This window comes from Drosophila guanche, unplaced genomic scaffold (genome assembly GCF_900245975.1).
Source record: "Drosophila guanche unplaced genomic scaffold, DGUA_6, whole genome shotgun sequence".
NCBI lineage: Eukaryota > Metazoa > Arthropoda > Insecta > Diptera > Drosophilidae > Drosophila > Drosophila guanche.
Window position 1 is genome coordinate 302,951 of NW_022995750.1, and position 17,302 is coordinate 320,252.

Sequence of the window (17,302 nt, forward strand, 5' to 3'; positions counted from 1 at the left end):
GCCCGAATCCAGAATATCTTAATTCCGCCATAAAAGAAAAGAACTCCCCATGACATCTCTTTTTGCAGGCAACTCGCTTTAAGCTCTCAGCTCCGCCAATATTTAATTTGACTCCAAAATCGAATTCCACCTTACTGACCCATTTAGCAGATGGCTTGAGATTCGCTGGAGGCAGGCAGTCAGCCCGGGACGGGCCTAGCCCAACGCAGCAAGTGGCAGGGGCAAGTTTAGTCAAGTGGCAAGCAGGCAACCAGGCAGCGAGGCAGCTGCTGTGGCTCGGACTTCGACTTCGTCTTGGGGCAGTCGTTGGAGTCGCTGCTTGAGACTTGATTAATAGTTTACACGTGAATCAAATCTCGAATCGTTAATTTAAATGGCCAACAACACAATGGACCCAAAGTGCTGCCAATATATTTGCCAATTATGCTGGCCACAGACCAGACGCAGAGTGCAGACTACGAAGAGTGGACAGTGGAGTCTGAGTCTGAGTCTGAGTCCGAGTCTCGGCGATACTTGAGAGGTTTTAGCATCCTGTCAACGCTTTGCTGATTGACATTTGCATAATACACACACGGATAGAGAGAATAGTTTATTGGGGAAGACGAATCTTCATGTGATCTACGGGCTTTGGGTTTGGGTTAGCCCTGAGCCCTGTGCCAAAGTGAAAGTCCATCGTGTCAAGATGAATAGGGCGCAATTTGTCATGCCAATGGAGGCCTCATCCTCAGTCAGTCAGTCTCGCGTGTGAGGGTCTGATCTGGTTTGGGCTCTGGGTCTGGTCTCCGTCGCTTTGTGGCGTGCACATCATGTCATTTTCATTGGGAATCGTTTTGTGCTGTCAACAGTGCCACAAAAGTCTCAGCAAATGACATGTACGAACTCAATCGATTATCGCCAGTTGGCGAGTAGGAAGTGGAAAGCGAACCAACAGCCAAGAGGCAAGTTTGTGTCTTGAGTCTTTCGTTTCTGCGAGCAACAGTTCCGCCAAAGACAGGGAGAGAGACAAAGAATAGACGGGCGGAATGTGGTAATTAATTAAGCCAAAAGCCAAGAACAACAACCACACACACACACACACACACACACACACACACACACACACACGCATACAGCCGCGGCAGCTGTTGAAGAATTTTTCATTCCATTTCCAGCTGGGAAAGTGCACGGAGCAGGGGCTTGGTGGGCGGTCGATTCCCGGGAAACCAAACATTGCATGCATGAAATGAGCGTAATTATTAAGTACAAGCAGCCTTGCCACATCTGCCTTTGCCACCACCACTAAGCTGTGGTACACAGGCCAGAAGCACAGGCACAAGCACAAGCCCAGGCCCAGGCCCGGGCCCGGGCCCAGGCCAAGTCTCTTGGCCATCAGCCATGTCTTTATTTAATAGTTGTGTAAGTATTTTTCACAGCAATATTGAATTTTCCGCACACACATGTGACATGGGTCAGTAACCTAGAAATGAAAATAACACCTTGCTGTGGCTTCCACTCCTAAAGCTAAGACTAATACTAAGACTGAAAGGCTGAAAGGCTGATGCTGAAACTGAGTCTGAAGCTGACTCTTTGGCTGCCAACTGCCATAAATGTGGACGGAATGGAGATGGAGCTCTGAGGAGAGAACCCAACCAACCGTCGACCCCCCTCCTGTGTATGTGTGAGTTTCAAGACCATATCTATATCTAAGCAAGTGTATGGATGGACTGCCACTGCCACACAGCCACTGCAGAGTCCAAGCCAAAGCCAAAGCCAAAGCCAAAGAGAAGCCACAACATAAGAGAGAACCTGTATGGAGAGACGTACAAGACATGGCCCAAGAACCAACAAACATCTTTAGACAATTTTTTAAACCGCAGCACAGCACACACATCCAAGAAAATGTTGGAAAAACACACACACAAAACACAAAACACAAAACCCAAAACCGCAAAATGCTGCAAAAAATAAAAGACAACGACAAACACTCGGATTAACAATAGAAGCCAGCAATAAAGAATGAACAGCGAATGGCTCTTCTTTTCAGGCAAATTAAATTAAAAGCACTCACAAATGTAACCCTAAACATTGTCTAATGGCCGAAAAAAGACAAAAGGCCCAAACAGAATATGTCAGGCAAAGCAACACAGAATGGGCAGGGAAGAGCCATACAAATGACAGAACAGGAAACATTAAAATTGGGGCAGGAAAAACGAATATTGAATGCTCTTAGGGGTAGAAAAGCGGGTGGAAATATTACAGGAAATATAAGATAAAGCTTAGATATTGTTATTCATTCTGCAAAGATATCTTATAGGAAGCTCTCATATCTCCTCTCATAGCTGAAAAGCGCACAGAACAGGGTCTCAAATGCACTAAAATGCCAACTGAAATACTTGTAGATTGTTTCACTACATTATTGTTGCTGCATGCCACGTTTTCTGCACATCATAGCTCAAGATCTCAACCTTCCAGAGTCAGAGTATCACAGCCACAGGGACGGGGGCAGTGACTCGCTCTGTGCTGGTTGAACTCTTAGTCAGAAGCTGACTGACGGTCACAGTCAGTTAACAGCTGGCTGGCTGGCTGGCTGGCTGCCTGGCTGGCTGCCTGGCATTATGATGATATAATAAACAATGCCACAACAGCCAAAAAATCAAGAATAATCGCAAAGGGAGAAGTTGCAGGGAGAAGTAGGAGAAGCAGCAGTTGTAGGAGCTTCCAGCCAGGTCATGTCTCAGAGCTTTGGCATGCGTTTCAAATTGCTTGTCAGTGCAGGGAGTGTGAGACTCTAACAAATCATGCCTGCAACACCCTGGGAGACTTGACTTTACTTGAGGCAGAGATTAATTTCAGTTGACAAATTACACATGAATTTCTAACGGCAGTCCAATATTTATGGGAAACTTCCCACTGCCCCGCTTTAATGCGTGCCACAACCAGAGATAGCCCACAGATTCTGATTCTCTGACTCTCTGACTCAACCTGAACTGGAGCTAAAAGTTGTAGTTGGAGTTGGAGCAGGAGCTGCTGCTGCTGCTCTCTGCAGTTGACAGCTGAAATTGAGATTAATTGTGCTAAATTAAGTGAGTGAGAAATTACGAAATTACGAAACAGCGTGTGTGTGTTGGTTGCAGTTAGAAATTGCAATCAGTTTGGCTGCATCAGCTGTAGCGACTCTCCTCCCCAGAGGGTCCTACAAATTCTCTTGGGTCTGCCAGTCTGCCAGTCTGCCAGTCTGCCTGCAAATTGCAGGTGTGTGTGTGCAGGTTTGGGGCGGCGCGAAAGGTGTGAAGCCGGAATGGCCATGGCCATTCATGGCCCAGCGAAAACCCTCGGATGGCTGCTTCTTAAATTTGTGCACGCCCAGTCGTGGCTCGGAGATCGCTGCTGCTGCTGCTGCTGCCTGATGATAGAGTTGACTGAAAGTTAACAGGTTGCATAAGGGATATTCCAAAGGGTTCGCACTTAAATGTGATGCTGAAGAAATGGCCTTAGATATCCGGTATTCAAAGAAGCATTCAAAAGGTCATTTAAAACGGGGTAAGAGCAGTGCAATCAGCAGGGCTGATCATAGAGCCAAAGGCTGCAGGGCCATAAACAGAGTGCCCTTAGAGGTGCCCTTTGAGGCGTAGACCTAAATGGGGATCATTTCGGTAATTCATGCCCTTGGAAGAGACCTAAAAACAGGCATCAGATGGATGCAGAAATATAACTTCTAAACACAGCAGCAGAAAGACACAGCACCAAAGGGTGACACATCAAAATCAGAGCAAACACCGCAGAATGCTGCAAGTTGCCAAACCGCGAATGGGAAAGGCGTGCCAGCAGGTTGCAGGAAGTGTCATGGGGGCAGCATGCAGCATGCAGCATGCAGCAGCAACTTTATGTAGCTGCAACCGCAGAAATCTCGTCAAAAGCTGTTACAAATTGTGCAATTGGTTTTGGGGGGCTAATGGCAGGCGCAGGGAACAACCATTTCGGCGGTTCACCTAGTCATAGTTGTGCCCCATGCAACAGCCTGCTTGCCACAGCCACAGCCACAGCCACAGCTACAGCTTCAGTTTAAGCATCTATCCTGCACTCCTCCTCTGGCAGGCGTGTGTGAGGAAGCTCGGACTCGAACCGAAATGGTATACGACCACGGCAACCTGTTTAGGCCCCAGCATTGGCATTGGCGGTTGGCATTGGCCATGGCCTAGGCTCGAGTCAGTGGCAGAAAGTCAGAGACCGCGTCGCACTTTACAGTTTGATTTCTCACGAGGCAGACGCGGCATCTGCAAGCCGCAGGACCGTTACCTTACATGCATCTGGTTCCGCACTTCAAGTTCAGGTTGTGGCATGTGGCATGGGGAACACAAACACACACATACAGTGAAGACAGCAAGCAGTTGTATATGTGTGTGGAGGTAGGAGGCAGACGGAAGGAAGGTTTATGGCGAGGCAGAGCCCGGATTTGAATAGGGATTTTGTTTTCACTTGTGTCTGGGTCAACCGCCAACGCCGCCAACTGGCACAAGGTCAGGTGCAACAAGTCGCAAGTGGATGAAGATGTTTTGTTGTTGTCTGTTCTGCTGCCTGCAGTTGCAGTGGGAGGAGAGGGAAACGACAGCCATAAAGCAGGCGAAAACTGGCACTGGTTCCTGGAGCTCTCTGATGATGACGATGATGATGATGATGATGATGATGATGATGATGGGGCAGTGGCAGCCGCTGCCGTAATGAGTTCAAATCACAGTTGCATCCATGAGATATCGCTGCTCGTGTAATTGTTGGCATTGGCATTTGTCAAACGTTTTTAACCGATCCTCCGAGCAGAGCAGCAGATGCAGTGCAGCAATTAAAAGAAAGAAAGAAAAAAAACAGAAACCCAGAGAGGGAGCCGCGCGTCCAGAAGAGAGCTGGGACTTGCGACTTGCGACCAGGGATTGGGATTGACTAGGAGATGCTTGGGAAATCTTCAGAGAGTCTGCGGCAGTAGGGTGAGGAAGAGGAGGAGGAGGAGGAGGAGGAGGAGCAGGAGCAGTCGGAGTAGCTGCAACGTTAAGACGTGATTGAACTGCAACTGGGGGGAACCTGTTTGCTCTTGTCTATATTAGATATGAGGCAGCGATAAGTGGAGCGTTCGTTCTCTGTGAGGCAACAGTTGGCAGCAGCAGCGGCAGCCACTGAGATCGTCAATACAAACATGGCAAAGATATCAAGCGACAAGCTGACATTCTCTAATAATTGGCAAGTGACATTCCTTCGCGCTTTGAATTTACAGAATTTATGGTCAAAGGCACTCCACGCCACACTCTACACTCCACTCTACAAAAGAGACAGCAGCTGGGAGCAGCTGGGAGCAGCTATCCCCTATACCTCCCTCCCAGACCAAAAGGCTCACCCAATTTCCAAGCCATTCCCAGTCCGTCCACTTTGATGCATCGTTTGATGCATCCGCTGCCCAGGAGTCCATTACTCCAAATTATGTGGCTGCTGTATGCAAGTTTACAGCTTCTGGAGCCCAATCCATTAACGTGGGGAGCGCTCCCCAGAGAGGCACTAGCATCGTCGTCGTCGTCTCTTTTATGAGGCGCCGCCGGCGTAGATCCTCTGTCCATCCATAAACACAAGGTATGAATATATGGCCCCATATCCATGTTCGTCCCCCAGTCCATCCATTGCAAGCCATTGCCGGAGAGTCGGGCAATTAGCGGAGTGAAATTCAACACTCGCACGGTGGCTCCATTGTCCAAATGGGGCTTCAACTGGGGCTGTGGCTGGGCCTCACTCGACGCATGCCTTATGGAAAAGTTGGATATCTCTCTCTGTCTGTTGTGTTTCGGAATATTCTATGCATAAAGAGGATTAACTAAGGATTGCAGCTAAAAGTGTTTGTGGAGCAAGTGATAGTTACGTTTCGAACTAGTTTCTGCCCAAACACCTACCTACAAAAACCTCTTCGAAAATCTCAAAACCAACCCATGGAGAACCTCTAAAAGTATCTATCATCTGAGCAAGCGTCCCTTGCCCCACGGCAACGACTGCTGCTGGCATTGGAGAAGATCCGCGCAACAAGCCACGAACAATCCCAGGTAACTTCAAAGTGGCAACAACTTCATTTGCTGTTGCGGCGGGCCAACATCTATTTTTATTAGCCAAGCAATTTGGCCAAAAGGCAGCAGCAGCAGCAGCAGCAATCGAAGAGCCACACAAAAGAGACAAGCAGAGAGACACAGAAAGAGAGAGGCAGAGTTCAGAAATAGAACCAAAGAGACAGAGACCAGACCCCAATCCAGGGGACACAAAACGGTTTCGCAGATGCAGTGAGATGCGACAGGGAGGAGACACCTGTCATGAGGCAAAAGGCTCTTAACAACAACGGGCCATCAGCCATCTACCATCAACGGAGCGTGGAAGGTGGAGAGCGCAGAGCGCGGAGGCCAGGCCACAACACCTCTATTCAAATAAGCCACAAAGTCAGATTTAGGATCTCGTCTCTTCTGATCTCTGCTCTGCGCTGTTCCCTCTGTGTGGCATGGCATCCCCAGCTAATGCCATGCGTGGTCCCATTTCGCACAGCGAACGCTACCCAACGCTGACCCAATGCTAAGCGGGCTACAAAATGCTGGACAATGGCCCACAGCAGTTTAACGGATGCTTGCTCTTGGTCATCGTTTTGGCCCGCTTGTGTACCTGGTGCCTGTTGCTTGGTGCTTGGAGAACATAAAGGGTGGAACAAGTCTTGAGACATGTTACTCCATGGCTTGGCATGGCCAGGCCTGAACTTGTTCCGCGAAACGTGTTTGGTATTTCGCGTCAGTGGCAGTGCAGCCAAGCCAACTGGTTGACGTTGACCACATGACCAGGCCAGGCCAGGTCCAGGTCCAGTCCACGAGATCCAGTTGCTCAGAGCTCCAGCGATCCAGCGATCCAGCGATTCCGAATATGATGATCAGTGGGCTGCTGTGCCTGTGCCTCTGTCTTTGCCTCAAAGTGTGGCCACAAATCGAATTGTTGTTAATTAATAACAACGAAACACCTTTGTCTGGGCATGGAAACCATCGCATCCCCGTGCCGGACAGTCCTGCCCCCAGGCCACAGGCCACAGGCCACAGGACTGGTGGCAGGTGCTCCTAATTTGGGGTGGCGCCCCAACGTTGACGCCCTTTTCTGGCTCGACGTCGCTCGAGTTTGGGGCTTGTTAGCATTTGCCATTCCATTTCCATTGCCCCTTTCGGTGGCCACAACACATAAAAAACAAAAAAAAAAACATAAAGTAAAGTAAAGTGCAGTTAGGCACGCTCTCTCTGTCTCGCTCCTTCGCTTGCTTAATTTGTGGCATAACTCGTTTCGTAATTGAGAATTACATTAGATTCGTGACGAGTGCGTGCAACAGAACTAGTTTCGCCAGCTCCCAACCGACAGACGGACCACGAGGCTCGCTCCAGCTATTGAGTCATTTGGCAAACAACAAAAAACAACAACGAAAAATGGCAAGAGGCAAGAAACGCGGCTATAAATTGGCCAAGATAAGGGGCAAAGCGTATGCCAATATTTGTACGGAATACGAATGCAATCCTCTCTGTGTCTACTCTCCCCTCTCTCATGTATGTATGATCCGCGCTTGATAGCCAGTGTGCCCCCGACATATCTATCTTTTATTGCACGCAATTTCCTTCCAGCCCGATTCCTTTAGTGTTTTTCTCTCTCTCTCTCTCTCTCTCTCTCTCTGTGTCTCTGTGCTGTGGTGGAGATAATCAGCGGTTGGACTGGGGGGGTTGGGTTGGAATTGCTACCAAAACGAGATGCTACCCAGATGCGAAGATTGAGTGCAGAAAGGAGTGATAGTCAAGTGCCAAGTGGCTTCCTCTGTGTGGGTATTAGTCGGACTAATCGGAGATGGACCCGACACAGGCTCGAACCGACACAGACTGAAGGAAGACTGGAAGCGATGAAGCAAGCAAAACTATGACAAGGGAAATACATATGTACATACATATATGCAGGAATGTGTATAATCAGTGGCAGAGGAAACCCTTCCGGAGTGAACGCACAATTTATACATTCATAGGTGTGAGTATAACTAACAATATTCATCGTAGAAATGCGGATAATCTTCGATAATGCAAAAACAACGCTCCCTGAAATGTTGTATGTATGGAAATCTTTAGATCTCTCTGTCTCTCTCGCAATGGGTTTGAACTTCCTGTGTGCCGATGGCAAACCACAGCATCCATCCATCCCATTCATCCACACAGCTATAACTATCGACCACCAACCCCCCACCCTAACCACCTTTAGTACGGTAATGGGGCATGGGGTAACGTAACGTAACCACTTCGATATGGGCCGTCAATTGATTTCATTGCTAATGATGGCTAACGGTGCCTCAGACACTTGCCACAGCCATCGCATCGGGATGCGGAAAGGAAGCCAGCGGTTAGCGGACAACGCCCAGGCCAAGGCAAGACTCCCAGAGAGAGAGAGAGAGAGAGAGAGAGAGGCGGGTGCAGATATTTTGATGCAGAGTCCATCTGCACAACAGTGGGAATTCGATAAGGGGGCCCCAGGCAGCGGTTTCCAACGGCACTGGTCTGCGTTCTCTCTACTACGGTTGTGTGTGGCTTTCGCGGCCTCCCGTTCGAGATTGATTGGGCATTCGTTTATTGTCAGTGGAGCCGGCTTATCGCATCGTCGCAATTTGTTTGCGATGTGGCTGTGGCCACGGCTGCGCCCTCGCCTGCGGGCGACTCTACACAGTTCTCGCTATCCCTCTCCAACCGTTAGAGTCGTGCCTTGCTTTGAGCTTCAGTGGAGACATGTGCATAAAGGGAGAGTTAGTTGTGTTTTAGTGTGTGTGCGCGTGTGCGTGCACTGCCTATGGTCATGCATGGCAAAGCCAAGGCTTAAGAACCCCGCGAGCCTTAATTAAGGCCTTAACTAAAGCACTTTGATTGATTTACGTTGCAGAGAACAGAGAGACACACAGACACAGACAGAGAGGAAGTCGTCTCGAGTCTTCTCCTCTTCGCTACATGCTTGAATCTGGGCTCTCCTTGCTTGCATAATTACCCCATAAGACTGAATTAACTGTAAATTAAAGAAAAATGCTCTCGCTTACATTATGGCTGCACTCAAAGTCGCGAGTGATAATGGCTTAGCTGTTGCTCTCTGATGTCTCTCTCTCCCTCTTAGTGTGCAACCCATCAACAACAAAAACAGCAGAAACACAAGGTACCTTACCATGTAGGGTGATAGGTGGCCACAGGCGTTCATTGCAAATTGAAACAAATTAGGCCACTCTCTATGCTGCCTCACCTTGCACAAATTACATCTTGCAAGCAGGTACAACGGCAGCGCATCTTCTAGTAAAAGCAATTTTTGTTGCTTCCTTTTTGGTGCTTTTGTTTCTGTTGTCTGTCCCGCTCTCGCGCAAACGTTCGCACACCTCAGATCGAATTAGAGCGCGCAAATGTACGAGAAGAGATAAAGGAGAGGAGAATTAAGTAACAAGGCACTTAACGTTAACACTTAACAAGGCAATGTCGCGCGGGATGGGATCTGTGTGGGGAAGCTGCCCATAAAATGTAGCCGGAGACAGTGACGGTGACGGTGACGGTGACGGTGGCGGAGCCGTAGCTTGGGCTGTGGCTGTAGCTTGCAACGAAATGCCATTAAGTGTCATTGCTCATTCCTGTGAAAGATTGATATCGGACTTTAAATATGCGTACCCCGTCTGCTGTCAGGTGGTGCGCGGGCATCGGGAATGGAACACTAAAAGTCTACAAAGGCAGAGCCTCAAGCTGTGACAGTGTGAGTGACAGAGGGAGAGTGTGTGCAAGGCAATTAACCCCATAACTTCCCAAAAAGCGGAAGTTGGAATGCAGAAATCTGAGATTTGCAGCCAAAAGAGATCTTTTAGTGCTGTAAATTCGTGCAGAGGATGGATGTTATGTGCTGCTAAAAAGTTAATCTGACATACAAGAATTCCCCCAACATATTGATTGATCCTATCTTCAGCCTCACACATAAATTATATGACCCTTCCTCCCAAGAACTCTGGCTCTCAGCACCCATGTGTCCCCCCATACGTACCAGCACTGATCATCAGGGGTGGGGAGGCCAAAAATGTTGGCTCTCAGTTGAACTCCGAGTCAGAGTCGCCGCAAAAGTCGATTGCGGTTTAAGCGGCTTATCACATTAGCACACTCCTCCAGGCAGGCCAGGCCGCAGAACGAGATACGAGTACTAGTAGTGGAGAACCGCTAAAGAGCCGTTAGCGATCGCGACATGGATGCGACATTCGCATCCTGCTTTGCCACAGATCTGGGACCTGGATCCTTGTAGCACACACAGAGCACAGCACACACACACAGCACACACACACACACACACAGAGAGATACAGCAGAGACAGGAGAGACAGACGACTGCCGGCCGGCTGCACTTTGCCTGGAGGAGATCTTAACAAAACTAACTCGATCGCCATTGATCGGACGCATTTCAACTGAAAGTCAAGTGGAGAGAATACCGACGTTGACGCTGACGCTGACGCTGACGCTGACGCAGACGCTTGCGTTGGCAGCGCGGACTTCAGACTGCGGACGACTGCATTCCCGAGACCCAAGACCAGAGGTGGAGCAGCCCCACAGTCCCACAAAATAATACTACAGAAAATATCCAAACCAAAACAAAAACAAAAATCAAACAAAAAAACTATATGAAAACTAAGCCAAACCGTAGTGAAGCGGAGAGTGTGCAGAAATATACGGCTTGGGCTGTGGCCGTCCAGAGAGATGCTCTACCAGACACTGGTATCTTCATTTTCGAAGATCTTCAAATGGAAAGAAAGCTTCGCCCCTGGAGAACCCCTCAGTGAAATTGGAATTAAAACAAAAGACACTTCAGCAAAGTTGGGTTGCTTTCAAGATCAATCTGTCTCTGAAGTGTCAAAGAAAGTTCCCATTGAAAGGGCAGACCACCCCATATGATAGATGGAAAACGTTGGATTAAGTTTTAAGATCTCCTCTGGTTAAATGAGAGGAATGAAACATGAGAAGATTTTTAGAGATCTTTCAATATATTTTAAACAAATTCTTTAAGGAAGATCTTCTATGAGAAACTCTGCAGAAAACACTCATAATATCCCCACTGTAGAGTAGAGTACAACAAAGTATGGAAGAAATTGCAACGTTCTGTGGCAAGTTCTCTGGTGGCGTTGCTCATTTTGTGCTTCGATGGCGGTGGTGGAGGTGCCTGGCCTGCACCAGCCGCCACTCCGCGTTGCATCTACCACGGGGAACAGTACAATCGAGTTTCCACCAATGTGAATTAAATAGTTAGACAAAAGAGAGGCGACAGAGAGCTCAAATGCCGCTAAGAACGCAACAAATCCCAGACGTTGACCACAAAGTAATGGAAATATTGAGAATTCCTTTGACCAGACTTCGACTGGGACTCGGAGCAGAAGACTTAGTCTGAGTCTGAGTCTTGGTTGTGGCATGGCCGTAACTCAAACAGACCATTAGAAACGAACATTAGCAGAAGAGTGCGACGTCGAAGGAGACAGCGAGACAGCGAGACAGCGGGACAGCGGGGCTGCAAAAGAAGCTGGCAAAAAATAAAAGAAAAAGAACTAACGAACCTTGACAATTAAGTTTGCGCCACTCTGCCAAACCCAATTGGAATTCAATGTGCATGCAATGTGGCAAGAAGGAGGACTAGAAGCAGCTGGAAAGCAGCAGCAGCAGAGCAGCAGCCTCAGCAGCAGCCACAAATGACGTTGATCATGCTCCTCATCCTCATCCTCCCCATCATAACGAAGCTACCTACCATCCACCATCCACCATCCACCATCCACCATCCACCATCCACACACACAGCTCCACAGTTGGAGCTGGATGGCTGGATGGCTGGCCTGTCTGTCGTTTGCTAATTCCCCAACAAATGTTTGCTGTTGCTGTTGGCGGCTTCTTCAACATGTGTTGGTACAAATAGCCAACAGAATCCATGGCCATGGCCATGCACTGAGCTGAGCTGACTGCAGCTGGAAAGTCGCGTGATGATGCGCCAACTAGAGAGGAAAAATCTCGTTAAAGGTCGTGTCACACAGCATCCGCAGCAGCACTGCCGCTAAAAAAAAAAAGGGGACAATGCCAAGTGCCAAAGAAAAAACAGAAAAAGCTGTGAAGAAAATGCAAACTCGTGCCGCAGCTAACACAATAAATTTTCTCTTTCAACCAGGGAAAACCTAGCGCTGGAACTGCGTGGCACATGGGTGGCCATCCTGCGGTTACTCCTCTGCGTCCTCCTCCTCCTCGCTGTTCTCAGTCCGACTACTGCGCTTCCTTCTGGCTGTTGCTACTGCGCTTCCTCCTAGCTCTGCTATGGCTGCTGTAAATGGTAGCAAAACAAGACAATCTGAATAAATTTGGCGCCAACTTCCTTGGGGACATTTGCCAGATTTTTGTCATGGGTTGGGGGCGGTGAATGGAAATTTATGAACTTGTTGATGGGCCTATGCTTATGGAGATCTTTCAAGGGAACTATTCGAGTGGCAGAGAATGGAAAACAAATTGTTTGTATGGAGTCCACGTAATAATTGCAATAAGCAAGCGATTATTCCTGAAGAAAGTTGTTTCCCATTCAACCCCTTAAGTATCCTTAATACAGTGCAAATTTCCCCCATTAAACATTATCTCAGTCTTAGCTGGAGTGCAGTGTGTACCCTCATCAGTGGCTTTAATCTCTGCCAAGTCCAGTCCAGACTTTCCATGTCCGAAAACTTCAGCTCATGCGTGACCCCAATTCCCACAGGCGGTGGCACAAGCCAGACAGAGAGAAAATCTGAGGATGAGACTGCAAATGGGAGTGGGAATGGGAATGGGAATGGGGATGTGTCTTCCTCTCGGTTTAGGGCTGCGATAAGCGATCTGGAAATGAGGGATAACTGGTCGGTTAATGAATGGTTTCGCAATAATTGATGCCACTTTAAATTGGCCAAATGTTGATGGTGCCGGCGGAGGCCTGCCGAAAGAACAGAACGGAAAGGAAAGTTGGCCAAGGGACCACTGGAGGCTGTGTTTCGCCTCAGTCGAGTGGCAGGTGATATTCGGACACGGAGTGATATTTCACATCAACCGGGACAACCTTTCTCTCTCTCTCTCCCGCTATCCAAAAGCGAAAACATTTCCAGTACGTGATTGGTGGCAGCGATGTGGCTGGGGCAGGGGCAGGGGCAGGGACTGGGGCAGAAATGGGGGAATCTTTTTGGACATGGCCTTTTAATCAAGCCCACATTTCGGGCATTTCATTGCCTGGGACATTGCCTTTGATTTCTGCTCACTGACCAATTTAACCGCCTGAGCTGAACTGAAAAATTTCACCGCTCCACAGAGATCATCGCACTTTGCACGCAACCCAAAAACAAGAGCAGAAATAACTGCAGCAAAAATATATTTCATTTTATATATGGTACTGGACGCCGGGGCCATGCCATGGTTTATGTATGAGAGCGCAGTGCAGTCACATTTTTGGGGCAACTTGTTGCAGTTGCTAGTTGGATGGATGCTGATTTGGAAATTGGTTCAACGACGCTGGTGCTGCTGGTGCTGCTGGAGCTGCTGGTGCTGCGGTGCACTGACTCCCTGACTGGCACTCGCATGCTCCAATTAATTGCCACATGCCACTGCGGCCACTCAGCACCACAGACAGTCACTGCCCACAGTCTGCTGCTGTCCAGCCTGTCATTGCTGGTTATATCACTGAACTTCCCAAAACAGAGACCTAAAATGTAGTTGAATGCACCCACCCAACCATCCACTCATCCTGCTACATGCATCGCGATGGGAAAGCGCAAATTTCATTGGCCTCTGACTCTTAGAAGCTGTAGAAATCGGCTGCTACTCGCATCTGTCTGCTGCTGCAACATCACTCATACTCGAATGATTCAATGATTGCATGATCATGAGGCAGATGCACCCTCGCCACAGCCACAGCCACAGCCACAGCCACAGCTGATGTCCGTTCATCTGGCTGCCGCTTGGGGTGTTGCATGAATTTGCGCAAAGAAAAATCTTCAAGAAATTTAATTAAAAACAATTATTTAAAAATAAAATTTAATTAATTGCAATGTTGCATGAGTAGACACCCCGCTGCTGGCTGCTGGCTGCTCGCTGATATTGTAACGGTGGCACTGGCCTCTCCACATGGGGCATCCACACCTCGAGCGCTTCATGGGTGGCATACCCCATACCCCCAATCACTCCATTCCGCTTTAGATCGTTGCATATGAAATGAAATGCAATATGCTCTGGCCCATATACTCGGACCCGTACGTGGAGGAACGTTATGGCCACGTTAATAATTAAGTTATGTGCCGTGTGACCCAGTCTGTGGCATTGTTGCATAATCAACGGCATTGGGAGGAGTGAGATTGAAGCAAGTGGAATTAAAAAGAGTTCTCGGATTAGGCACATAATCTTACACAATTTTATGGAGCAGAGAAATGCTAATTGATAATCCCAAGAGTGGCCCAGGCATCGCAGAAAAAGATTATCAGTGGTTTTTTCTGTTGATTTTCTTTTTATTGGATGGAAAATATTAGACGCTGATTGGATAATGAAAATCAACGAGGAATCGATGGAGGAATGCATTAAAAATATACTTTATCCAAAGCTAATTTAATTTAATTAGATAATATCCGATCTTTGTGATTATTTTTGCCTACATTTCCTGTCAGTTTTCAGCGCCCACATTGCTGGGAACGGACGCTAACCACTTGCCAAAAGAAAGCGACTGGGACAGGTACCCTGCCCCAGAGTACTTACTACCAGCCCACATGCTGTCCAAGGCTGGGAATAAAGAAATTAACATGTTGCCACAAAACTGCAGTTATGCCCTGGAACAACCAAGGAGCAACAGCAAAAAAAACTCATATCAGCCCACGGGCAGCAGCAGCAGCAGCAGCAGCAGCAGCAGCAGCTTTGGCATCAGCAATGTGGCAACAGCCACAACCCATTGCCAAACCATTGCCATTGGGGCACACATTTAAGAAATGCGCCCAAAATATGCCGAGAACAAGGAAATGTTTACTTTGGCAGTTAACATGCCCGATCCACGCCGCTTCGATCCACTTGCAGACCCAACAATTGCAGACCCAGAGGAGAGAGAAAGAACCGACAGAACCGACAGAACCCTCCCCATTTGTGGTCTTGGCCAAGTGCTGTACGCATAAATTTAGCCTTAATTGGCTTTAATATTATGTTGTCAGTGGACAGGCCCCGAAATCAGCAAACGCCAATCAAAAAGGGACACAACATCTCGAAAAACCCGCTAAAGCAGAGAGGAGGGCAGTTCGGAATTCGGACTGTGGTTAGGGACTTGCCAAATGTGGCACGTTTTCGGATGCCACGGTGTTGGGCTTAATCAGCAGTTGTAAAAGAAAACAACAGCAAAAAACTGAGAACACAAAAAGGGGCACAAATGGCTGGAGAGAGATGCAGATATGTGAAAGTAAAGAACAGGCCCTTAAATAAGCCACAAGATCACTGTGATTGCCAATGCAATGACCACGACGACGATGATGATGATGATGATGATGATGATGATGATGATGATGGGTTCGGTGCAGTGTACACAGCTCTTGCTTTGTTTTTTTTTTGCCATTTTGGCGCATTAACGGCTAGGGATTCAATCCCAACGGGGAGTTCAATGCCACCCAATGCGACGTGTAAATAAAAACCCAACTACCAAATTTGAAAAACGCCAAGCAGAAATCAGCAGACAAAAAAGAGTAAAACCCAAAGCTCAAACCCTACAAAACGTTTATTTAGCAATTACCAACGCTGCTCGTGTTTCGGATCATATGCAAGTTCCCCTCTCTACTCCAAAGTCTTATAGTCCATAAGGTTGTTGGGTTTACTGCTGGGTGGTGGTGTGGTTGCGCTTGTATCGGGGCCTCTTCTGGCAGTGTTGGTGGGTGTCAGAGATGTGCAAGGGTCCAATCACGATTCTGGTTTGCATTTTGGCGACGATGTTTGCAGGGGAAAATTTGGTGTTTTGTTTATGCTAGAACTTTGATATTTGATTCGTTGCTTCTCGTCTTCTTTCCATCGAAATTTCTATAATATCGAATAGAAATTATATGTTATTGGGGTACTCCTTAAGGTACTCACCTCTGACCATCTCTAGCAGTCAGCTGCTTTGCTCCTACCGGAGCGGTTGCTTATTGCATCTGATTCGGCACCTACCTCCTACCTACCTCATAGATACACTCTTGCATTGCAACAAGTGACTGCAACAGTGAGAGTATGTGTGTGTGTGTTGGTGAGTGTTTTGGACACACAGCAACAACATCAAAAGTTCATTATGCGCGCTCGCGAATCGTGACATTGCATAATGGCAGCTGCAAGGTGGACATGTAGGCCGTCCAGCCGGACATGCAAGGCGCCGCCACCGTCGCCGTCGTCTTCGCTCTTCGGTCTTCGGTCTTCGGCCGTCGTCTCGGCCGTTCCCCAGTCAAAGGTGCTGTATGGGTACTATGTACACACACTCTATAGTCCACAGTCCATTGTCCACACTCGCGGACGAGACGTGATATCTATGGCGATGAGAGGCACACCTACTAGGGAAGAAGATGCCACAAAACGCAAGAGACTCGCATCTGGAAATTGATTCCTCTGGCTAACGGCAGAATTAGCTCCCGGCTAAGATGATCCCTCCCCCCCATGCCCATGCCCATGCCACATGCCACATGCCACATGCCACATGCCTCATCCTATACCCATACTAATTCCCCATCAGTCAGCCCATCATCGTCATCAGCAGCAGCTACCTCACACGGCGTGCACTCCCGAGCGTATCCCTACAGAGTGTATCCCGCTCCAAGCTCTATCTCTCCCTCTCTCTGGGGTGTTTGGTCTGTCCCATCTTCGATGGGGTCTGCTCTACTCTGCTCTGCTCTGTTCTGTTTGTGTTGTCCAGTTTTTGCAATTAGAATCTTTGTCGTGGCCGCACACTTTCCGAACATTTTCAAGGTGTGTTCGAGCAGCTTTCTTCTGCTTAGGCCACAACCTAAAACATCTCTAAAAAAAAGCACATCCCAAACCAACTCATTCCATGCCATTCCATGCCGATTCCCCTCCCCTTAAGTAATGAAAAAAAGTCAAAGAACAAAGAAGAAAGTTATGGAATTTGAAATACCCTTTACTAAGGTTTAGTTTATTTATTGCTAACAAATGTTGTAGAATGTTGTGCTGTTCAGTAAAAACTCCTCTTAAATTCCTTAACTGAAATTGCAGTATCTGGGGGATATTTTCTAGTGTTTTTTCCATTTACAAGCC